At 41.6% G+C, this 22,183-nt stretch overlaps 1 protein-coding gene and 1 long non-coding RNA gene across 4 annotated transcripts in view; one reads left to right on the plus strand and one right to left on the minus strand.

The window, feature by feature from the left end:
- The window catches only part of grik2 (glutamate receptor, ionotropic, kainate 2), a 607,548-nt gene that overhangs the window by 146,631 nt on the left and 438,734 nt on the right, over positions 1 to 22,183 (plus strand). The window lies entirely within an intron of this gene.
- Positions 1 to 22,183, minus strand: part of LOC133561585 (uncharacterized) — a 210,791-nt gene that overhangs the window by 12,487 nt on the left and 176,121 nt on the right. Inside the window, exon 3 of one of the 2 annotated variants that reach the window (XR_009808736.1) lies at positions 7,035 to 7,264. The exons of the other annotated variant lie outside the window; for it this stretch is intronic. This is a non-coding gene — a long non-coding RNA (uncharacterized LOC133561585). Of the gene's footprint in view, positions 1 to 7,034; positions 7,265 to 22,183 lie in introns of those variants that run through there. 2 annotated transcript variants of the gene reach the window in all.

The following is a 22,183-nucleotide window of genomic DNA, read 5'->3' on the forward strand; positions in this document are numbered from 1 at the left end:
TTAAAGAGCCTGCAGGCATGAAGCTGTGTGATACCTTCTCTCTCCCCCCCCCAAGCTCTGATTGTCAGGGTTAGTTTAAGGCAAAGGGTCCAATGTTCCCTTGGCTTAAAGGACAACACGATCTCGCGGCAGACGGATGAAAAGAGAGGGGCAACTAACTCATCTGCCCATCCGAGGGGGTTCGCCCTTCAAGGGCCGCACCGCTATCTCTCCAAATGAAACCATTATCTCAACATTTCTGCCTTAGGCGCTTCACTCTCGACAATTTGACGCTTTCCTTTGGCACACGTTGGCACGATATCCCCTTTTGCGCCCCTGTTTTTTGGCTCTCTGTTGCAGCCTTTTAAAGTTGTAGCGGCAGAATGAAAGCCGGAGCGTGACAGCAGGGAAGAGACGGAGGGTGGTGGTGGTGGAGATGAGAGGGTTTGGTGGGCGGGGGGGCGAGGGTGGAGACGCTCGGATGGTGGGAAAATGTTGCAAATTTGCGCCACACTGTGAACCTACACCAAACAAGAATGACAAACCCATTTTGGAAGAACATCCACACCGTAACACAACATAAACACAAAAGAACAAATACCCAGAACCCTTTTGCAGCACTAACTATTCCGGGACGCTACAATATAGAACCCCCACTACCACCTACCACCGCCCCACCTTAACCACGCCCCCCCAACCTCCCCATGCTCTCTCAGAGAGAGAAAATGTTTTGGGTAAAGGGAAGTGACTGCTAATTCACCCCAGGAGATGACAGGTTTGGCACCACCCAACAAATGAAAAATCTACTCCCAAGTGGGCCGGACTGCTGATACTATCAGCCGATAAATGCTTTAAAATGTAATTATCAGAGTTATCGTATCGGTTTCAAAAAGTAAAATTTACGACTTTTTAAAATGGCGCCGGGTACACGGACATAGGGAGATGTTCAGATCACCAATAAACCTTAAAGGCACTGCCTTTGCGTGCCGGCCAAGTCACATAATATCTACGGCTTTTCACACACAAGCGAATGCAAGGCATATTTTTTCAACAGCCATACAGGTCACACTGAGGGTGGCCGTATAAACAACTTTAACACTATTGCAAATATGCGCCACACTGTGAACCCACACCAAACAATAATGACAAACACATTTTGGGAGAACATCCGCTCCCTAGCACAACATAAACACAACAGGACAAATACCCAGAACCCGTTGCAGCACTAACTATTCCGGTACGCTACAATATAGAACCCCCACTACCACTTACCACCGCCCCACCTTAACCACGCCCCCCCCCCCCCTCCGCCCCAACCTCCCCAAGCTCTCTCAGAGAGAGAAAATGTTTTGGGTGAATGGAAGTGACTGCTAATTCACCCCAGGAGATGACGAGATTTGCGCCACCCAACAAATGAAAAACCTACTCCCAAGTGGGCCGGACTGGTAAATTCACGGCGCGATAACTTAAAAATGTAGACAAGTTCAGATGGTTTTCTTTGTTTAAAAATAAAACAAATGCGTTCTGAAATTGCACAAATCCTAATTTTGTTGTTTTGATTTTTACACTTTCATGTTGCGGTTAATAGTATTCTATTTTTATATGTTGTTATAGCTCCGGAGAAGTTCAGAACACCAATAAACCTTAAAAGGCACTGCCTTTGCGTGACAGCCCAATCACATAATATCTACGGCTTTTCACACACAAGTGAATGCAATCCATACTTGCTCAACAGCCATACAGGTCACACTGAGGGTGGCCGTATAAACAACTTTAACACTGTTGCAAATATGTGCCACACTGTGAACCCACACCAAACAATAATGACATGTTGCGGTTAATAGTATTCTATCTTTATATGTTGTTATTTATATTTTCTGAATAAATGATGTGATAATGTTCATCAGTCAAATCGTTGGTGTTGATTTTCAATCTATCAAGATGAAAAAATTATATCAAAATCAAATTACAGTAGAGATGTCCGATAATATCGGACTGCCGATACTATCAGGCGATAAATGCTTTAAAATGTAATTATCAGAGTTATCTGTGTTGGTTTCAAAAAGTAAAATGTATGACTTTTTATAATGGCGCCGGGTACACGGACATAGGGAGATGTTCAGATCACCAATAAACCTTAAAGGCACTGCCTTTGCATGACAGCCCAATCACATAATATCTACGGCTTTTCACACACAAGCGAATGCAATGCATATTTTGTCAACAGCCATACAGGTCACACTGAGGGTGGCTGTATAAACAACCTTAACACTATTGCAAATATGCACCACACTGTGAACCTACACCAAACAAGAATGACAAACACATTTTGGAAGAACATCCGCACCGTAACACAACATAAACACAACAGGACAAATACCCAGAACCCTATGCAGCACTAACTCCTCCCGAGACGCTACAATATACACCGCCCACCTCATCCTCCTCATGCTCTCTTAGGGAGAGCATGTCCCAAAGTCCAAGTTTTTGTTTTGAGGCATGTTAAAAAAATACTTTAATTTCTTTAATTGCCGCAGGGCATATACTATGCGCCTGCCTTGAATTATCTCGCTTCACAAAATAATTAGCGCATGCTTAGTATTACCGCCTGGTCAAACTCGTGACGTCTCGAGTGACGCTTCCCCTGGAGGAGGCTGATTTCAATACCGCTAATTTGAAATCGCATAAAGGGAAGAACATTAAGAGTTATTCAGTAGGATTTAAGGTCCAAACTTACATCACACTTAAATTTTTACTGCATGCCTTTGGTGAGTGCCGGAGTGAGAATAGGTTTTAAAATAATTAGCGCGTGCTTACTTTTACCACATGCCTTTGGTAAGCGCAAGAGTGAGATGAGGTTTTAAATTAATTAGCGCCCCGGCGGCAATTTAAGGAAATACGGTACCTGCATTCCGCCATACAATAGACAAACGGTCTGATAAATGATTAATTTATATTGCTCAAAATAAAACAGGTTTTGTTAATAAATGCTACCCAAACATTTAATAAAGTCAAACACAAATAAGGCAACAAGTATCCAACACGCCTCTTTTCTAAAGTGAGTCTCTACAGCACAAAAAGAGCATCTACATCAACAATATCATTTGCTTGGTTGGACAGGACACATTTAAAAATGTAAATTAATAAAAAATTTGTATTTTTTTTTTTTTTTCAAATTTAGTAAGAATTGTCACAAATAGGAATCGTGCTTAATTCAAAAGTAAATATTGTTGTACAGCCCTCATGTCTACATTTTATTTAACATTTATTTTTAAATCAATGCACTCAACTAAATGTTAACACAGACATTAAGCTCGGTTCAGCTCAGTTGGTTGAGTGGCCGTGCCAGCAACTTGAGGGTTCCAGGTTCGATCCCCGCTTCCACCATCCTAGTCACTGCCGTTGTGTCCTTGGGCAAGACACTTTACCCACCTGCTCCCAGTGCCACCCACACTGGTTTAAATGTAACTTAGATATTGGCTTTCACTCTGTAAAGCGCTTTGAGTCACTAGAGAAAATGCGCTATATAAATATAATTCACTTCCCTTCCTCCTATAAGCGGAAAAGAGCAAGAAAAGGTGTTTCCTCCAATGAAGACGTCTCAACTCGAACAACGATAATTTAGTCTTGTCTTGTCGGGAAAACGACTTGCCATGGCTTTAGTTCTGAAATTTCTACAATGTCAGTCAATCAATCAATCAATCAATCAATCAATGTGTTTATTCATATAGCCCTAAATCACAATTGTCTCAAAGGGCTGCACAAGCCACAACGACATCCTTGGTTCGGAGCCCACAAAAGGGCAAGGAAAAACTCTCAACCCAGTGGGACGTCAATGTGAATGACTGAGAAACCTTGGAGAGGACCGCCGATGTGGGTGATCCTGGCAGTGGCAATAAGCTCAAATGTGTGTATTTACATTTTTGGAGTTGATTTTCATAAAATCTGCTATTTAACTTCTACTGTTTAACAAGGACTGATTTAAATTGTGTTTGCACAACAAATGTTTCGGTGCTTTTGTTCATGTGGGAGAATATTCCAATAAAGGTGCACTACACACTACTTTGGAATTCATTATTGGGCTTTGCGTATACAATGCAGTTAATCGTGATTAATCGGAGAAATAGTGCGATTAACTCGGATTAAAATGTTTAATTGTTGCCCAGCCCTAATTTTAATAATCCAAAATAATTAAAAAAATATAAATGAACTCCGTTTCTGTTCTCAAAAAGAACAAAAACTGGGTCAGGTGGTTTGTTTTGTTGTTGCCATAATTTCCTAACAAATTCACCATAATGTCTCGTTCTTCCGTGTTCATTGCCTCATATTTTTTCATATTCATATATTTAATTTGGTTTTGAAGCAGACATATTCCCATGCAGGCTTTGCAATCATATCTTTCCCTCCTCATTTGTGTTACCTTGAGGTGCTTCTCACTGGTGAGTCACGACAAGCCAGGCTCTGTCCGTACATCCTGTGTGTGTGTAAGCTATCGGCCATGCCTCCACCAACTGAGACAAAGATTGTGGATGTTTGACAAGAGGATTGATTGTTTATTTAATCATGCTATTGAATAAACAGGTGCCAGGGGCAATGCACAGAGTGAACCCTCTTCAGGGCTGTAGGCTTAGCTTTTTCACTACTAATAATGGTGCTTCCAAATGAAAAACATTAGCACAGAAAACAATATAGGAGCAATATGAAATGGTTTAAATATCAATCAATCAATCAATGTTTACTTATATAGCCCTAAATCACTAGTGTCTCAAAGGGCTGCACAAACCACAACACAAACCACTACGACATCCTCGGTAGGCCCACATAAGGGCAAGGAAAACTCACACCCAGTGGGACATGAGAACCTTGGAGAGGAGGAAAGCAATGGATGTCGAGCGGGTCTAACATGATACTGTGAAAGTTCAATCCACAATGGATCCGACACAGTCGCGAGAGTCCAGTCCAAAGCGGATCCAACACAGCAGCGAGAGTCCCGTTCACAGCGGAGCCAGCAGGAAACCATCCCAAGCGGAGGCGGATCAGCAGCGCAGAGATGTCCACAGCCGATAAACAGGCGAGCAGTACATGGCCACCGGATCGGACCGTACCCCCTCCACAATGGAGAGTGGGACATAGGAGAAAAAGAAAAGAAACGGCAGATCAACTGGTCTAAAAATGGAGTCTATTTAAAGGCTAGAGTATACAAATGAGTTTTAAGGTGAGACTTAAATGCTTCTACTGAGGTGGCATCTCAAACTTTTACCGGGAGGGCATTCCAGAGTACTGGAGCCCGAAATGAAAACGCTCTATAGCCTGCAGACTTTTTTTGGGCTTTGGGAATCACTAATAAGCCGGAGTCCTTTGAACGCAGATTTCTTGCAGGGACATATGGTACAATACAATGGGCAAGATAGGATGGAGCTAGACCGTGTAGTATTTTATACGTAAGTAGTAAAACCTTAAAGTCACATCTTAAGTGCACAGGAAGCCAGTGCAGGTGAGCCAGTACAGGCGTAATGTGATCAAACTTTCTTGTTCTTGTCAAAAGTCTAGCAGCCGCATTTTGTACCAACTGTAATCTTTTAATGCTAGACATGGGGAGACCCGAAAATAATACGTTACAGTAATCGAGGCGAGACGTAACAAACGCATGGATAATGATCTCAGCGTCGTTAGTGGACAAAATGGAGCGAATTTTAGCGATATTACGGAGATGAAAGAAGGCCGTTTTAGTAACGCTTTTAATGTGTGACTCAAAGGAGAGAGTTGGGTCGAAGATAATACCCAGATTCTTTACCGAGTCGCCTTGTAATTGTTTGGTTGTCAAATGTTAGAGTTGTATTATTAAATGGAGGTCGGTGTCTAGCAGGACCGATAATCAGCATTTTCGTTTTTTTGGCGTTGAGTTGCAAAAAGTTAGCGGACATCCATTGTTTAATTTCATTAAGACACGCCTCCAGCTGACTACAATCCGGCGTGTTGGTCAGCTTTAGGGGCATGTAGAGATAGTTGGGTGTCATCAGCATAACAGTGAAAGCTAATACCGTATTTGCGTATGATGTCACCTAGCGGCAGCATGTAGATGCCGAAGAGTGCAGGGCCAAGGACCGAAATATCACAATTTCATTATTAACACTCAAACAAGGTAAACATGTGCCCTCATACAAATAAAAACAATGCCATCAAAATGTGTAAATAAACACTGAGAACATCCCTAAACTTCCCAACACTGTGGGTAACACGAGTGTAGGGCTGGACCACATGGATCAAAACTCATATCCTGATATCGTTTGGCCCATAAATTAATCCATATATGGAAATATCCATTGACTTAACTACAATATTTTTCGGACTATAAGTCGCATTTTTTTTTCAAACTTGGGTCGGGGGTGCGACTTGTGTGTGAAATTATTAACACATTACCGAAAAATTATCAAATAATACTATTTATCTAATTCGCGGAAGAGACCAAGAAAATGTCAGCAATCGTCACACACACACTTCAACTAATAAGAATTTGGCGGGGGAGGGTCATGGCAGAAGTGCATTGTGGGTCATGGAATGCTAACTGATATATGCTATATGCTACTGCCGTAGCCATCGAAATGGATCATTTCATCGTTGGCAGTAACGTATAAAAACTGACAAGGGCTGAACGAAAATGTCACTGAAAAGGATATCATGTACTGCAGATTATAAGACGGACGTAGTGAAATATGCAGCAGAAAACGACAAGAGGAAGCGGCGCATACCTTTGGAGTTGGCAGAGTTGTTTAGAAGCGACATCGAGGTAGAAGATTTCATCGGATTTATCGATTAGGAGTGACAGATTGTTTGGTAAACGTATAGCATGTTCTATGTGTTATAGTTATTTGAATGACTCTTACTATAATATGTTACGTTAACATACCAGGCACCTTCTCAGTTGGTTATTTATGCCTCATATAACGTACACTTACTTATTTAGCCTGTTCATTATTCTTTTTTTTTTTTTGTGACAGTCGCTTGCTGTTGTGTGGGTTCCCTGGACCATCAAGGAAGGACATTTTAATCTTGAGCAGGTTTGACTCTGATTTATTTTTCAATAAACAAGCTTCAGGGTGGGTCAGATCGCTTTGCAGCTGCTCCTTTCTGCTGTTCGCTCACGGTCCGCTCTTTCAGCCGCCGTCGTCGTCGTCCTCTATGGCTCGCTCTCTGTCGCTCTTGGATCGCTTTTGCTGTTCATCTGCTTCTGCAGGCTCTCCAACTCTTTCCTCCCCGATCATTCCTCCTTCTCCCCTTTTATGCTCTGTCAGAAGAAATGTAAATTTTTCCCGGTGAGTGCGCCACGCACTCGAATTCGATTGCGGCGGCATTCTCCGCCTCCTTGCCGCCATCTTTTCCGTCGGCTGCGTCGCTCCACAATTTTAAATTGCCTTTCAAATGTCTGTTCTTGGCCCTGCGATGAGGTGGCGACATGTCCAGGGTGTACACCCCCATCCGCCCAATTGTAGCTGAGATAAGCGCCAGCGCCCCCGCGACCCCAAAAAGGAATAAGCGGTAGGAAATGGATGGATGGATGTCTATTCTTGGTGTTGGATTTTATCAAATAAATTTCCCTCCAAATTGCGACTTACACTCCAGTGCGACGTATATATGTTTGTTTCCTTCTTTATAATGCACTTTCGGTGAGGTGGCAACTTGTCCAGGGTGTACACCGCCATCCGCCCAATTGTAGCTGAGATAGGCGCCAGCGCCCCCGCGACCCCAAAAGGGAATAAGCGGTAGAAAATGGATGGATGGATGTCTGTCTGTTCTTGGTGTTGGATTTTATCAAATAAATTTCCCTCCAAAATGCGACTTATACTCCAGTGCGACGTATATATGTTTGTTTCCTTCTTTATTATGCATTTTCGGCCGGTGCGACATATACTCCGGAGCAATTTATAATCCGAAAAATACGGTAAATATCTTCAACGTCCACAGAGTGATCACTGACACTTCCGCGTCAATCAGTTGCCCATTTGGTTATGGTTTAAGTTTATATCAAACACTCTGTACAGAGGGTCAAAAATGTGCTCTAATTTGATCAAATGTATTTATTTTAGGAGCAAAATGCAAATTAAAGGGTTAAAATCTGTACTTGCACATGTGCTATTTTTTTGTTTTTGTTTTGAGTCACAAATGCGACGAAGATGCTCGCACTGTGCAGCCCTCCTTTTGCATCCTGTTTGAAAGCGAAAGAAGTTGAAAACAAGCGCACACAGACGTGGCAATTTATCAATGCCGGCATAGTATTATAGTATTTTTAACTAATTTATTGTTTGATTAATTGATTTGACCAAGATCTATAAATACTAGGAGTGGGCAAATTAATGCGTTAATTATGAGTTAACTCATCAATCTATTAACGCCGACAATTATTTTATCGCACATTTGCGTATGTTGTTTACATGCTTTTATTTTGTTAACGCCTTTTCTTAACAAGATGGCATCTCCCGGATGTACTTCGTCTTCGAGGGGCTCTTGGTAAAGATGGAACATTTGGCAAAAATACCGGACAATTCTGCAAATTTCATGGCTGGCTTACAGCGTGGTCACTCCGGGATCACTTACGACCGCCAGACAATTCTGGATGTGGATAGATCGGGCCGTTTTGGACTGAATGAGGCGTGCTTGCTAGACCGGCTAGCTAGCATGGGAATACTTTGCCGGCTACATCCAGCGGCCTGTGAAGCAGCGGAGTATATGTGTTGTCTGTCTATTTATGAATAATGCAGACCAGGAGTGTTGGCTGAGTTCTTAACGTTTACTTTCAGAGCGTGCATATCACAACATACAAGATGCCGTCATGGCGACACAACCTATACCGGGCTACCGCACATGCTCGTCACTCCTGTTGCATGCTGGGTAGGGTAGTTCTTTTTTTCCCTGGCTCATAACATCACAATATAGTACCATGTATATGATGCGTTCAGTTTATCAAAGCACCAAGCAAACAATCGGAAAATTCCCATCATATCAATTCCTAGATATGGTCATAATTATTTTAAGTGCACTACGCAGAATAAACACAACATTATTAATATTGCTACTACGGATAATTTGATCAAAAATTCCCTAAAACAGCCCACTACCTATAATATAGGTTTTTTTAAACATAAGACCCTGATAAAAAAAAATGTTTCTGCTGTTACCTCAGAAATTGCCTGTTCAGATGTTATGATTGTGGCTCAGAGATTTGTATGTAGATTATATTTATTTTCCATAACAAACAGGATAACTTAAATACCCTGGCAGTGGCAATAAGCTTAAATGTTTGTATTTACATTTTTGGAGTTGATTTTCATAAAATATGCTATTTAACTGCTACTGTTTAACAAGGACTGATTTAAATTGTGTTTGCACAACAAATGTTTTGGCGCTTTTGTTCATGTGGGAGAATATTCCAATAAAAGGTGCACTACACACTACTTTTGAATTCATTATTGGGCTTTGCGTATACAATGCAGTTAATCGCGATTAATCGGAGAAATAGTGCGATTAACTTCGATTAAAATTTGTACACCGCCATCCGCCCAATTGTAGCTGAGATAAGCGCCAGCGCCCCGGCGACCCCAAAAGGGAATAAGCTTTAGAAAATGGATGGATGGATGTCTGTTCTTGATGTTGGATTTTATCAAATAAATTTCCCCCCAAAATGCGACTTATACTCCAGTGCGACGTATATATGTTTGTTTCCTTCTTTACTATGCATTTTCGGCCGGTGCGACATATACTCCGGAGCAATTTATAATCCGAAAAATACGGTAAATATCTTCAACGTCCACAGAGTGATCACTGACACTTCCGCGTCAATCAGTTGCCCATTTGGTTATGGTTTAAGTTTATATCAAACACTCTGTACAGATGGTGAAAAATGTGCTCTAATTTGATCAAATGTATTTATTTTAAGAGCAAAATGCTAATTAAAGGGTTAAAATCTGTACTTGCACATGTGCTATTTTTTTGTTTTTGTTTTGAGTCACAAATGAGACTAAGATGCTCGCACTGTGCAGCCCTCCTTTTGCATCCTGTTTGAAAGCGAGAGAAGTTGAAAACAACGTGGCAATTTTTCAATGCCGGCATAGTATTAAAGTATTTTTAATTCATTTATTAGTTGATTAATTGATTTGACCAAGATCTATAAATACCTTTGCTTTATTGTATTTCAGTGGAGCACATTTGTTAGGAAAACAGCTCTGACAAAGAAGGGTAACTGGGGCTTGTCAGACCCAAGAATCCTGTGACCTGAAAAGTGTTTATTCGGGGTAGTTAAGATCCAATATTGATCCCATTACCTCTGTTAGAGTTTATCCACAGGGCTGCTTCACATCCATCAGGAAGCATACACCCTAATTAACCTGAATAATGGATGCAGAGAGTAGCTTGTGTTTGGGCGACGGTGGTCAATTGTTGATATTTTCTCCTTTTTGATCATTCAATTACTCGCTCTAGAGTTCTACATTTTAACCACAGCAGGAAATGGACCAAAACTATGGCACAGTGCTGAGATCAGCTGGCATGATGTTGACGCACCAGGAGGATATCAATCTGTGGAGGAAATGCACACACGACCCTTCATCTCGCTCCTTTTCATCCCTCATCTCAGATAGCATCGCACAATTGCCTCAAAGTGGAAAATCAATACGCCGCCTCTGCTTAGTTCCAAACCAAAGCTGCTTATTGTAAAGGAAAGTGGGTGTGTATGTTTAGTCAAAGTGGGACTTGACACAGATTAGGAAAATTATCATATTTAATTCAAGCAACTTGTCTCTTCTCTCAAAAATGAAGGGTTATCGTCAATAAACGACTGAATCCCTCAGCAAGTGCGAAAGCCTCACGATGTTGGACTCCCAAAATGTGAAAATACCATTTTTTCGGGCTAGATGCCTCCATGGCGGCAATTATAGCGGAGCGACCCGGCAGTTAGGTTTATTGTTGCAATTTAAGATGTCCGGCTGTGTGTGTGTGCCCCTGAATGCACCAGTGGGTGAGCAGGTGTGTTTGTTGGCGCGAGAGAGTAAGGTTACTCCGAGTTTTGTTGATGTTGTTTTGGCATGGTTAGGACTGACAGCAAGCGGTTTTGTTTAATAAAGCAATCGCCACCCTCGGAACGTTCCAGATGACATGGTGGTGTTTCTTGTACGTTGGTCCAATCACCACCAACAGTGTACAGAAACACGTTATTTTCTGGCGCATTTAAAAATCAATAAACCCCTTCCATCCATTTTATACCGCTTGATCAATAAACCCGCATCAGCATATCTTATGTGGTACTCATATCCCGATATCGTGTGGTCCATAAACCAATCCTTATATGGAAATATCCTGTCAGGCTGGGGCTGTGGATGTTTGTGGTTCCTCGATGCAAGGATGATGTGGCATGAATGTAAGTACATGGTTGTTTATTTAATAAACAAATAAACAAAAAGCGCTCACAATGGAGGAAGAAACTTGGCTAAACAAAAAAACCTGCTCAAGGGCATGAAAGACAATTCAACTATAAACTTAATCAGCACGATGGCAAGACTAAAGACATGAAACAAAAGAGTGCACTGTGGCATGAATATATAAACTTACTCGGCATGGAACTGTGGACAGGACGTAAAAGGTTCGGACAGCATGGGTAGGGTGCGTGCGAGTGTGTGAGGATCTCAGAATGATGAACAGAAAGAAGATTACTACTGGCTGTGGTAATCAGGAACAGGTGCGGGACTGAGGGCAGGGGCGTGACAAGGTGGGAACTAATACGTTGGCATGGAAACAAAACCAGGAAGTGCAAAACGTGACGGAATGTCCAAAATCAAAAACATAACATGACAAAACAAAACATGATCCATAGGTGTGACATATCCATTGTTGAACAAAATATCTTCAAGGTGCAAAGAATGATCAGTGACACTTCCGCGTCAATCAGTTGCCCATTTGATTATGGTTTAAGTTGATATCAAACATGCTGCACAGATGTTGGAAAATGTGCTCTAATTTGATCAAATTTGGATGTATTTATTTTCGGAGCAAAATGCAAATTAAAGGGTTAAAATCTGTATTTGCACGCGTGCTATTTTTTGTTTTTGTTTTGCGTCAGAAATGCGACTAAGATGCTCGCACTGTACAGCCCTCCTTTTTGCATCCTGTTTGTAAGCCAAGGAAGTTGAAAACAAACGCAGATGTGACAATTTTCTCATGTGGTACAGTTAAAATTAAAATGACAAAAAACATTAAAATGTGAAAAAATTAAGAAATTAATAATATGAACTCTTAATTTTTAGCACCCATTCGACGCCATATAGCCCCTCAAAGTCGATTTGAGTTGAAATGGCGGGCATTTCTTCAGTTCATCGCCGATCTTGTCTCGTAAGATGTAGTTTCTCTTAAGTCTCCTTCTTGAAAAAGGCCTTGCAAATATATATCTGCCATCTAATCAACATGTTACTCTCTTTCTTTGTGAGTACCGGCGAGATTTCTGTTCAGCTCCTGTGCTACCTCCTGTATACGCAACTTGTGATTGGATATCCCAAAAACTTTTCTTTGTTTGTGGAAAAAGTCAACAATTCTACATTTATACATTAAAGTGAAAGGGATTTTTTTGGATTCTGTTCAATCCTCTGACATGAAAATCCTCCTACATGTGTAAACATTCTCAAACAACTAGGTCTTTGTACTTTCAGTGTATTGAATCCATCATAACTGGTCTGTTCAGGTTGTCTTAGAAGACGTTTCACCTCGAAGACTACGTAAGACAATTCTCGTTCTCCAATTTATTTTTTTAACCTAATTTTTGTGGGTTCAAGAAAAATATTATTTGTGTATACTCGACTCATAAAAAGATTTGGGATATTCAGCTGCTGGTAAAACACAAACTATCAGTCGTTAGAACACTCAATGAACAATCCAACATCATAACAAAAAAACAAGATGGAAAATACGCACTAAAACTGCCAATATCCAACCTGGGCCATCAAAAAAGGGGAACAACAAGTCAAAAAACATTAAATGTGGATGTGAAGACACTAGTGATTTAGGGCTATATAAGTAAACATTGATTGAAAAACAAGGAAAAGAGAACAAAGAAGAAACCCAAAGAAAAACCGGAATTAAAGTACAAAGAGATCATAAACTTACCCTACATAAGGGGAATAAATGAACCAATACAGCGGGTCATGAAAAAACACTAACAGTTAAAATGCCCCTTGCTCATATATATCTGCCACCTATTCAACATTTTGCTCTGCTTCTTTGTTGGTTAAATGAGTGAGCACCGCTGATTTCTCCGCTGTCCGGGTATGGCTTTGGTGGCACTTACTGCTTTTGTAAATCACAACATGTGAGTGGATAATTGGAAGTGACAAGTAAGTTTTGCTGTCAACAACTTGTGATCTGATCGGCTATCGCAACTGTCTGTTAACTGAATGTCCTCCGTTCGTTTACACAACCACCGCTAATGTTGATTCAGAAGGCTGATTGGCAACACTAAATTGGCCCGAGTGTGTGAATGTTGTCTGTCTGTGTTGGCCCTGCGATGACGTGGCAATTTGTCCAGGGTGTAACTCGCCTTCCGCCTGAATCTAGCTGAGATAGCACCCCCCCGCGATCCCGAGAGGGACAAGCGGTAGAAAATGGATGGATGGATGTTTCATATGGAAATTCACACAGGAAGAGAAAATGAATGGGATCATTTCTTTTTTGGACTTGAAAATCCACTGCAAAGATGACGGCAGTCAAAACATTACTTTTCATCGAAAACCGACACACACCGACCAATATCTACTGTGGACCTTCGAACATCCCACAGCACACAAACTATCAGTCATGAAAACAAACTATGAACGGACCAAAATCATAACAGAAGAACAAGCTAGAAAATAAACACTCAAAAACTGCCGCTATCCAACTTGGGCCATCAGAAAAGGGGAACAACAAGTAAAATACAAGATAAAGACAACAAGGAAGAAACCCGAAGAAAAACGTGAAATAAAGTACAAAGAGATCATAACCTTACCCTACATAAGGGGAATAAATGAACCAATACAGTGGGTCATGAAAAAAAACCTAAAACAGTTAAAATGCCCCTTGCTCATATATAACTGCCACCTATTCAACATTTTGCTCTGCTTCCTTGTTGGTTAAAAGAGTGAGCACCGCTGATTTCTCCGCTGTCCGGGTATGGCTTTTGTGCCACTTACTGCTTTTGTAATTCACAACATGTGAGTGGATACTTGGGAGTGACAAGTAAGTTTTGCTGTCAACAACTTGTGATCTGATCGGCTATCGCAACTGTCTGTTAACTGAATGTCCTCCGTTCGTTTACACAACCGCCGCTCATGTTGATTCAGAAGGCTGATTGGCAACACTAAATTGGCCCGAGTGTGTGAATGTTGTCTGTCTGTGTTGGCCCTGCGATGACGTGGCAACTTGTTCAGGGTGTAACCCGCCTTCCGCCTGAATCTAGCTGAGATAGCACCATCCGCGATCCCGAGAGGGACAAGCGGTAGAAAATGGATGGGTGGATGTTTCATATGGAAATTCACACAGGAAGAGAAAATGAATGGGATCATTTCTTTTTTGGACATGAAAATCCACTGCAAAGATGACGGCAGTCAAAACATTACTATTCATCGAAAACCGACACACACCGACCAATATCTACTGTGGACCTTCGAACATCCCACAGCACACAAACTATCAGTCATGAAAACAAACTATGAACGGACCAAAATCATAACAGAAGAACAAGCTAGAAAATATGCACTCAAAAACTGCCGCTATCCAACTTGGGTCATCAAAAAAGGGTAACAATAAGTAAAATACAAGATAAAGACATCAAAGAGGAAACCCGAAGAAAAACCTGAAATAAAGTACAAAGAGATCATAACCTTACCCTACATAAGGGGAATAAATGAACCAATACAGCGGGTCATCAAAAAACACTAACAGTTAAAATGCCCCTTGCTCATATATATCTGCCACCTATTCAACATTTTGCTCTGCTTCTTTGTTGGTTAAATGAGTGAGCACCGCTGATTTCTCCGCTGTCCGGGTATGGCTTTGGTGGCACTTACTGCTTTTGTAAATCACAACATGTGAGTGGTTACTTGGAAGTGACAAGTAAGTTTTGCTGTCAACAACTTGTGATCGGCTATCGCAACTGTCTGTTAACTGAATGTCCTCCGTTCGTTTACACAACCGCCGCTAATGTTGATTCAGAAGGCTGATTGGCAACACTAAATTGGCCCGAGTGTGTGAATGTTGTCTGTCTGTGTTGGCCCTGCGATGACGTGGCAACTTTTCCAGGGTGTAACCCGCCCTTCGCCTGAATCTAGCTGAGATAGCACCCCCCGCGATCCTGAGAGGGACAAGCGGTAGAAAATGGATGGATGGATGTTTCATATGGAAATTCACACAGGAAGAGAAAATGAATGGGATCATTTCTTTTTTGGACATGAAAATCCACTGCAAAGATGACGGCAGTCAAAACATTACTTTTCATCGAAAACCGACACACACCGACCAATATCTTCTCTGGACCTTCGAACATCCCACAGCACACAAACTATCAGTCATGAAAACAAACTATGAGCGGACCAAAATCATAACAGAAGAACAAGCTAGAAAATAAACACTCAAAAACTGCCGCTATCTAACTTGGGTCATCAAAAAAGGGGAACAATAAGTAAAATACAAGATAAAGACAACAAGGAAGAAACCCGAAGAAAAACCTGAAATAAAGTACAAAGAGATCATAAACTTACCCTACATAAGGGGAATAAATGAACCGATACATTGGGTCATGAAAAAAAAAACTAAAACAATTAAAATGCCCCTTGCTCATATATATCTGCCACCTATTCAACGTTTTGCTCTGCTTCTTTGTTGTTTAAAAGAGTGAGTACCGCTGATTTCTCCGCTGTCCGGGTATGGCTTTGGTGCCACTTACTGCTTTTGTAATTCACAACATGTGAGTGGATACTTGGGAGTGACAAGTAAGTTTTGCTGTCAACAACTTGTGATCTGATCGGCTATCGCAACTGTCTGTTAACTGAATGTCCTCCGTTCGTTTACACAACCGCCGCTAATGTTGATTCAGAAGGCTGATTGGCAACACTAAATTGGCCCGAGTGTGTGAATGTTGTCTGTCTGTGTTGGCCCTGCGATGACGTGGCAACTTGTCCAGGGTGTAACCCGCCTTCCGCCTGAATCTAGCTGAGATAGCACCCCCCGCGATCCCGAGAGGGACAAGCGGTAGAAAATGGATGGATGGATGTTTCATATGGAAATCCACACAGGAAGAGAAAATGAATGGGATCATTTCTTTTTTGAACTTGAAAATCCACTGCAAAGATGACGGCAGTCAAAACATTACTTTTCATCGAAAACCGACACACACCGACCAATATCTACTGTGGACCTTCGAACATCCCACAGCACACAAACTATCAGTCATGAAAACAAACTATGAACGGACCAAAATCATAACAGAAGAACAAGCTAGAAAATAAACACTCAAAAACTGCCGCTATCCAACTTGGGTCATCAAAAAAGGGTAACAATAAGTAAAATACAAGATAAAGACATCAAAGAGGAAACCCGAAGAAAAACCTGAAATAAAGTACAAAGAGATCATAAACTTACCCTACATAAGGGGAATAAATGAACCGATACAGTGGGTCATGAAAAAAAAAACTAAAACAGTTAAAATGCCCCTTGCTCATATATATCTGCCACCTATTCAACGTTTTGCTCTGCTTCTTTGTTGTTTAAAAGAGTGAGTACCGCTGATTTCTCCGCTGTCCGGGTATGGCTTTGGTGGCACTTACTGCTTTTGTAATTCACAACATGTGAGTGGATACTTGGGAGTGACAAGTAAGTTTTGCTGTCAACAACTTGTGATCTGATCGGCTATCGCAACTGTCTGTTAACTGAATGTCCTCCGTTCGTTTACACAACCACCGCTAATGTTGATTCAGAAGGCTGATTGGCAACACTAAATTGGCCCGAGTGTGTGAATGTTGTCTGTCTGTGTTGGCCCTGCGATGACGTTGCAACTTGTCCAGGGTGTAGCCCGCCTTCCGCCTGAATCTAGCTGAGATAGCACCCCCAACGATCCCGAGAGGGACAAGCGGTAGAAAATGGATGGATGGATGTTTCATATGGAAATCCACACAGGAAGAGAAAATGAATGGGATCATTTCTTTTTTGGACATGAAAATCCACTGCAAAGATGACGGCAGTCAAAACATTACTTTTCATCAAAAACCGACACACACCGACCAATATCTACTGTGGACCTTCGAACATCCCACAGCACACAAACTATCAGTCATGAAAACAAACTATGAACGGACCAAAATCATAACAGAAGAACAAGCTAGAAAATAAACACTCAAAAACTGCCGCTATCCAACTTGGGCCATCAAAAAAGTGTAACAATAAGTAAAATACAAGATAAAGACAACAAGGAAGAAACCCGAAGAAAAACGTGAAATAAAGTACAAAGAGATCATAAACTTACCATACATAAGGGGAATAAATGAACCGATACAGTGGGTCATGAAAAAAAACAACTAAAACAGTTAAAATGCCCCTTGCTCATATATATCTGCCACCTATTCAATGTTTTGCTCTGCTTCTTTGTTGTTTAAAAGAGTGAGTACCGCTGATTTCTCCGCTGTCCGGGTATGGCTTTAGTGCCACTTACTGCTTTTGTAAATCACAACATGTGAGTGTATACTTGGGAGTGACAAGTAAGTTTTGCTGTCAACATCTTGTGATCTGATCGGCTATCGCAACTGTCTGTTAACTGAATGTCCTCCGTTCGTTTACACAACCGCCGCTAATGTTGATTCAGAAGGCTGATTGGCAACACTAAATTGGCCCGAGTGTGTGAATGTTGTCTGTCTGTGTTGGCCCTGCGATGACGTGGCAACTTGTTCAGGGTGTAACTCGCCTTCCGCCTGAATCTAGCTGAGATAGCACCCCGCAAGATCCCGAGAGGAACAAGCGGTAGAAAATGGATGGATGGATGTTTCATATGGAAATTCACACAGGAAGAGAAAATGAATGGGATCATTTCTTTTTTGGACTTGAAAATCCACTGCAAAGATGACGGCAGTCAAAACATTACTTTTCATCGAAAACCGACACACACCGACCAATATCTACTGTGGACCTTCGAACATCCCACAGCACACAAACTATCAGTCATGAAAACAAACTATGAACGGACCAAAATCATAACAGAAGAACAAGCTACAAAATATGCACTCAAAAACTGCTGCTATCCAACTTGGGTCATCAAAAAAGGGGAACAACAAGTAAAATACAAGACAAAGACAACAAAGAAGAAACCCGAAGAAAAACGTGAAATAAAGTACAAAGTGGTCATGAGGGGAGTAAATGAACCAATACAATACGGGTCATGAAAAAACACAAAATTAACAGTTAAACCTCACACAAAAACAAGACAGTCTCTTGTACATCCAAACAACAAAATAGAACAAGACAAGAAATGTAATAATTCCCTGTAAATCATGCAACAAATCATACTTGGGAGAAACAGGGAGTGCATTCAACACAAGGAAGAAGGAACATCAGAAAGAATGCGAAAAAGAGACAACTGGAAGGTTTACAAGAAACCTAAAACAAAAATACGAACAGGAAATCTTAAAATCAGCTATATCAGATGATTGCAAAATAAATAACCGCATCATGGACCGGGACAACGGCAAAATCATCGGGACAGATAAGTAAATTCAAACGATGGGTTGAGGAGGCGATCGAACTAAGGAAGCGGCCCAAGGAAACCATAAATCGGGATGAGGGACTCCCTCCTTCATTGTTGGCCACGACTATAAGAACAGCTGAAAGGCAACAAGTCACGGTGATCAGGTGACCACTGAAGAAGACCGCAGATTAAAGTCAAAACATGTCAGGTAAAGATTCCATCTAATACACCGAAAATATGGTCTGATTACAAGAACATCGGGCTTCACGGTGGCAGAGGGGTTAGTGCGTCTGCCTCACAATACGAAGGTCCTGCACTCCTGGGTTCAAATCCAGGCTCGGGATCTTTCTGTGTGGAGTTTGCATGTTCTCCCCATGAATGCGTGGGTTCCCTCCGGGTACTCCGGCTTCCTCCCACCTCCAAAGACATGCACCTGGGGATAGGTTGATTGGCAACACTAAAATTGGCCCTAGTGTGTGAATGTGAGTGTGAATGTTGTCTGTCTATCTGTGTTGGCCCTGTTATGAGGTGGCGACTTGTCCAGGGTGTACCCCGCCTTCCGCCCGATTGTAGCTGAGATAGGCGCCAGCGCCCCCCGCGACCCTGAAAGGAAATAAGCGGTAGAAAATGGATGGATGGATACAAGAACATCTGAAAAAGTAGAACAATGAATTAATTTCTAGCTCCAACAATTATCTGGATACCGTCTTCACTACTACTACTACTACTTCTACCACAAAATAAGTTATAAAGCTGGTCAACAAAAGTTGTGGTTGCACTTTATTAGCCATGTCTGGGGGAGCAAGAGTAGGGTACCAAGTTCTTATTTTTGTGAGTATGTTGAGCATTAATCTGCTGTTAGGTGAGTTTGCTCTATGATGCACTTGCTTGTCTGTGTAAATCTCGATAGTAAATCACAATTGAAGCTCTAGCTTTATCTCTTGGATGCTCGCAGCAGAAAAGTTGGACCCTAATGAGATGAATGGAAAAAAAAAATTAACTTCCAGGAAAACTGAGCTTCTCTGGGGGTCTGTAAGAGAAATGGGCTTCTGCATGAGGATTGGATGATCTGTCTGCAGCTGAATCCTCTTTGATTGAAGTCGAAATGAGTCAATCGGTGAGATTTAACTATAAACCACCAATGGAATGTTTTTCAAATATCATTCAATTGTTCTGGGTTGATCTGGAGACTTTTTACATCTACATGCTGCCGCTAGGTGACATCATACGCAAATACGGTATTAGCTTTCACTGCTATGCTGATGACACCCAACTCTACATGCCCCTAAAGCTGACCAACACTGTAGTCAGTTGGAGGCGTGTCTTAATGAAATTAAACAATGGATGTCCGCTAACTTTTTGCAACTCAATGCCAAAAAAACGGAAATGCTGATTATCGGTCCTGCTAGACACCGACCTCTATTTAATAATACAACTTTAACATTTGACAACCAAATAATAAAACAAGGTGACTCTGTAAAAAATCTGGGTATTATCTTCGACCCAACTCTCTCCTTTGAGTCACACATTAAAAGCGTTACTAAAACGGCCTTCTTTCATCTCCGTAATATCGCTAAAATTCGCTCCATTTTGTCCACTAAAGACGCCGAGATCATTATCCATGCGTTTGTTACGTCTCGTCTCGATTACTGTAACGTATTATTTTCGGGTCTCCCCATGTCTAGCATTAAAAGATTACAGTTGGTACAAAATGCGGCTGCTAGACTTTTGACAAGAACAAGAAAGTTTGATCACATTACACCTGTACTGGCTCACCTGCACTGGCTTCCTGTGCACTTAAGATGTGACTTTAAGGTTTTACTACTTACGTATAAAATACTACACGGTCTAGCTCCATCCTATCTTGCCCATTGTATTGTACCGTATGTCCCGGCAAGAAATCTGCTTTCAAAAGACTCCGGCTTATTAGTGATTCCTAGAGCTCAAAAAAAGTCTGCGGGCTATAGAGCGTTTTCCGTTCGGGCTCCAGTACTCTGGAATGCCCTCCCGGTAACAGTTCGAGATGCTACCTCAGTAGAAGCATTTAAGTCTCACCTTAAAACTCATCTGTATACTCTAGCCTTTAAATAGACCTCCTTTTTAGACCAGTTGATCTGCCGCTTCTTTTCTTTCTCCTATGTCCCCCCCTCCCTTGTGGAGGGGGTCCGGTCCGATAACCATGGATGAAGTACTAGCTGTCCAGAGTCGAGACCCAGGATGGACCGCTCGCCTGTATCGGTTGGGGACATCTCTACGCTGCTGATCCGCTTGAGATGGTTTCCTGTGGACGGAACTCTCGCTGCTGTCTTGGAGCCACTATGGATTGAACTTTCACAGTATCATGTTAGACCCGCTCGACATCCATTGCTTTCGGTCCCCTAGAGGGGGGGGGGGGGTTGCCCACATCTGAGGTCCTCTCCAAGGTTTCTCATAGTCAGCATTGTCACTGGCGTCCCACTGGATGTGAATTCTCCCTGCCCACTGGGTGTGAGTTTTCCTTGCCCTTTTGTGGGTTCTTCCGAGGATGTTGTAGTCGTAATGATTTGTGCAGTCCTTTGAGACATTTCTGATTTGGGGCTATATAAATAAACATTGATTGATTGATTGATTGATTGATTTTTCAAATCTCCAATCTTCTTTTTCTGTGTTAAAAACGTCTAGTGACAAATCCTGTTTGGAGACTTCTGTGGCTCTGCAGTTACTGTCCCCAATGACCAGCGTCCCGAAGCAGTCACAAGTAGACCAAGGATTAGCTTCCCCTCCTCGAAAGACCAGCAGCCGCCACTGGGGGAGGGCGAGGTGTAAGGATAACATCAACAAAGGGAAATTGGGGAGTTACGATGTTTCCTGGGTGTTGTCTAGAACAGAATAAGACACAACTCTTGCTCCGAAAGTGTACAATTTCCGAAGTTTGTCTCGGTCCAAAAATGTACTTAAGAAAGCCAACAACTGGGATGCTTCACTCACAGTCAGGAAAACACTGCCCACAAGCGTTTGGCAGAAAATTGCGAGTCACCCACTCAACGCCCACTGAAAAAGTATAATTCAGCTTTAAGATCAGCATCCTGTTTAAAGCCTCGCAGGAACAAGATTGGTCTAAACAATTTTTATTAGGGGTGCAACAATTCGTTTTAACAATAATTTGATTCTAATATAATTTGGGTTGCCGATGCGATTCAGGGATGATATTAGTTTATTTACAACAATGAGATCCGGAATGATTCAGTGAGTTATAATCGATTCAGTAATTTCTTCTAAAAAAACAAAACAATTAACCAGTGTGACTGTGAAATAAATCCTGGATGCTGGACAATGTCGGTGAAGTTTTCTATATTCCTGTTGTTTTTGTTAGGGAATTAGGTATAAATGAATTTTGAATGAAAACAAGTGTTACAAATTCCAGGCGTGGTCCCCTTTAAAGCAGATTACAGAAAATGAGGACAATACTTGCCGTTGTCCTTT

This window comes from Nerophis ophidion, linkage group LG11 (genome assembly GCF_033978795.1).
Source record: "Nerophis ophidion isolate RoL-2023_Sa linkage group LG11, RoL_Noph_v1.0, whole genome shotgun sequence".
Classification (NCBI taxonomy): domain Eukaryota; kingdom Metazoa; phylum Chordata; class Actinopteri; order Syngnathiformes; family Syngnathidae; genus Nerophis; species Nerophis ophidion.